Raw genomic sequence first — 3,817 nt, 5'->3', positions numbered from 1 at the left:
GTTTTAAAGATGGAACTCCACTCTTTGCTTGGTTTTAAGTATGTATGGAATGTTATGATAGGACATAGTAGTAGTGGTGGTCAGACAAATGGAAATGGTGGGGAGACAAAAATACACATGTGAAATAAACTCAGTATTTTAATAAAGTAAAAAAAAAAAAGGACGTTATAAATGTCATTACCCAAAGCAGTTTACACATTCAATGCAATCCCCATCAAAGTTCCACCAGCATTCTTCTCAAAGCTAAAACAAACTATCTTAAAATTTGTATGGAACCACAAAAATCCCTGAATAGCCAAAGTCATATTGAAGAAGAAAACCAAAACGGAAGGCATCACATTCCCAGACTTTAGCCTCTACTACAAAGCTGTCATCATCAAGACAGTGTGGTATTGGCACAAAAACAGACACATAGACCAATGCAATAGAATAGAGAATCCACAAATATTTGGCTAATTAATCTTTTTTTAAATATTTTATTTTATTTTTGATACAGAGAGAGACAGAGCATGAGAGGGGGAGGGGCAGAGAGAGAAGGAGACACAGAATCTGGAAGCAGGCTCCAGGCTCTGAGCTAGAGTCAGCACAGAGCCTGACGTGGGGCTTGAACCCACAAACGTGAGATCTGACCTGAGCCAAAGCCGGAGGCTTAACCGACTGAGCCACCCAGGCTCCCCAATTGGCTAATTAATCTTTGACAAAGCAGGAAAGCATATCCAATGGAAAAAGACAGCCTCTTTAACAGGTGGTGTTGGGAGGGCTGGACAGTAACATGTAGAAGAATGAAATTAGACCACTTTCTTACGCCATTCACAAAAATAAACTGAAAATGAATGAAGGACCTGAATGTGAGACACGAACCCATAAAAACCCTAGAGGAGAAAGCAGGAAATAGCCTCCTTGACCTCAATCACAGCAATTTCCTCCTGGACACATCCCCAAGGACAAGGGAATCAAAAACAAAAATGAACTATTGGGACCTCATCAAGATAAAAAGCTTCTGCAATGCAAAGGAAATGATCAAAAAACTAACAGGCAACCAACAGAATGAGAAAAGATAGTGGCAAATGGCATATCAGATAAAGGGCTAGTATCTGAAATCTGCAAGGAACATACTAAACTCCATACCTGAAAAGTGAATAATCCAGTGAAGAAATGGGCAGAAGACATAGACACTTCTCCAAAGAGGGCATCCAGATGGCCAACAGGTACATGAAATGATGCTCAGCATCACTCATCATCAGGGAAATACAAATCAAAACCACACTGAGATACCACCTCACACCGGTCAGAGTGGCTAAAATGAACAAATCAAGAGACTATAGATGCTGGCGAGGTTGTGGAGAAACGGGCACCCTCCTACACTGTTGGTGGCAATGTAAACTGGTGCAGCCGCTCTGGAAAACAGTGTGGAGGTTCCTCAAAAAACTACCCATAGAACTCCCCTATGACCCAACAATAGCACTGCTAGAGATTTACCCAAGGGTTACAGAAGTGCTGATGCATAGGAGCACATGTACCCCAATGTTCACTGCGGCACTTTCTACAATACCAAATCATGGAAAGAGCCTAAATGTCCATCACCTGATGAATGGATAACGAAGATGTGGTGTATATATATACATATATACATATATATATATATGTATATATGTATATATATATATATGCAATGGAGTACTACATGGCAATGAGAAAGAATGAAATCTGGCCATTTGTAGGAAAGTGGATGGACCCTGAGGAGTGTCATGCTAAGTGAAATAAGTCAGGCAGAGAAGGACAGAGAGCATATGTTTGCACTCATAGGTCTAACAGGAGAAACCTATCAGAGGGACGTAGGGAGGGGAAGGGGGAAAGAGAGTTGGGGAGAGAGAGGGGCACAAATCATGAGAGACTATTGAAAACTGAAAATGAACCGAGGGCTGAAGGGGGAGGGGTAGAGGGAAGGGGGTGATGGTCATGGAGGGGGGGGCACTTGTGGGGAGAGGCACTGGATGTTATATGGAGACCAATTTGACAATAAACTATTAAAAAACATTAAAAAAATGGACATTACAAAATGGGGTTTGGAAAGTTGAGTGATTTTTGAAAGATGCATTATCTATATGGTATCTTATTTTGAAAAGTAAGCTTTGTAACTTGCACATCAAGAGTGGTTGTACATTGATGAACATGCTCATGAAATGCACACATGAGAAAAAAATCAAGCAGATGATGAACTGCTTTATAACTTCTGCACAAAAATGTACAGTGATGATGCCTCTGACAAATAGAGGTCATACAGAGATTTATCCGGAGTACAAGAAAGACCTGGGAGCCTCTGCTCTACCCTGTAAGCATTAGGCACTGTGCTGAGGGATCGAAAATGTATCTAATTTATCCCCTTGATATTCTTCCTGGGTAGGTTTTATTATCTTTATACTTTTTATATAAAAGGAAACAGGCTTATTCAGGAAATTATCTTGTTTAAGGTTCTGTAACTATTAAGGCAAGGAGCTAGATTCTAACCCCCAGATGTAGGACTCCAGAATTCATCTCTAGATTATGGACACTGTGCCCTTATCTCTGAATTTATGGGAGAAGAATCTGAGGTCAAGGCAAATGACGTGTCTAATGTGCCCAGCTTGCTAAAGGTAGGTTCTAACTACTAGTCCAGTGCTCTTTTTCCATACCAGGTTCTCTCTCCAATTATACTTTTTCTTTGTTCCCTAATTATTTTAAAAGTCTTGCTTCTTGAACTGTATTTCAAGTTCAAGTGCATCTGTAAGGGACAGGATTATATTCTTTGGTACCCAGTTTATATATTTTTTGTAATTCCCACTTGCTTAGCACAATGACAGATCCTCAATTTCTTGGTGACTTGAATTGTTTAAGGCTTTAGTCTCTGAAATTCCATTTTGGATGAGGCAGAAGTATAATTATATACAAATACGTATATATTTATAAACATATACAAATTGGGTTTTTTATCTTGGAGACATTCAATTGGTACTTTGTAATAATGGCCCTCAATGTTAGTGGATCCATTTCACTGTTTTTATCCAGTCTGACAATCTTTTAATATTTTCACAATTCCTGATATTTGAAGGTTTATATTTACTATCTTACTATTTGTTTTCTATTTGTTCTCCTGTTTTGTGTTTCTTTTTTTCTCTTTTCTTCTTTTGGAGCAATCCCAAAGTCTTTTCCCCATCTGTTAGCTTCTTGGTTATACATGCTTTTACTATTTCTTTTAGTGGTAATCCTAGAGATTACAACATGTATTAATTATTTTATTTATCTCTTCCCAACTAGTACTAGGATCTTGAAACACTTTAAATTACCCCTCTGCAGTCTTACATGTTATTGTAATGCATTTTATATTACACACATTTTAAATTCCACAGAATATTAATATCATTTTGCACAGTTATTTTTTAGATTTACCCATACATTTGCCCTTTCCAATACTCTCAGTTTCTCCCTACTTTACATTACTGTATTTCCATCTATAATCATGTACTCTTTTCCTGAAGAACTTTCTTTACTTTTTTATGTTTTGGTTTGCAGGTGGCAAATTCTCATAAGCTTTATTAATTTAACGTATTTTTATTACACTTTTATCTTTTGAAGGCTATTTTTGCTGGGTATAGAATTCTAAATTGATTGTTTTTATTTATCACTTCAGAGATTCATTTTCTGACTTCCATCATTTTTTTGTGGAGAAGTTGGCTGTCAGGTTTTGTGTTCTTCTTTGAAGATAATTCTCCACCCCTCTATAGACTTCAAGATTTTTCTATGTGGAAGCAACTTAAGTGACAGTGGATGAATGGATAAA

At 37.6% G+C, this 3,817-nt stretch overlaps 1 pseudogene; it reads left to right on the top strand.

The window, feature by feature from the left end:
- The window catches only part of LOC115301738, a 4,602-nt pseudogene extending 1,026 nt beyond the window's left edge, over positions 1–3,576 (top strand).
- The last annotated feature ends 241 nt before the right edge of the window (positions 3,577–3,817 follow it).

This window comes from Suricata suricatta, chromosome 1 (genome assembly GCF_006229205.1).
Source record: "Suricata suricatta isolate VVHF042 chromosome 1, meerkat_22Aug2017_6uvM2_HiC, whole genome shotgun sequence".
Lineage (NCBI taxonomy): Eukaryota > Metazoa > Chordata > Mammalia > Carnivora > Herpestidae > Suricata > Suricata suricatta.
Note: the sequence above shows the minus strand (reverse complement) of the source record. Positions and strands in the feature narration are given on the sequence as shown.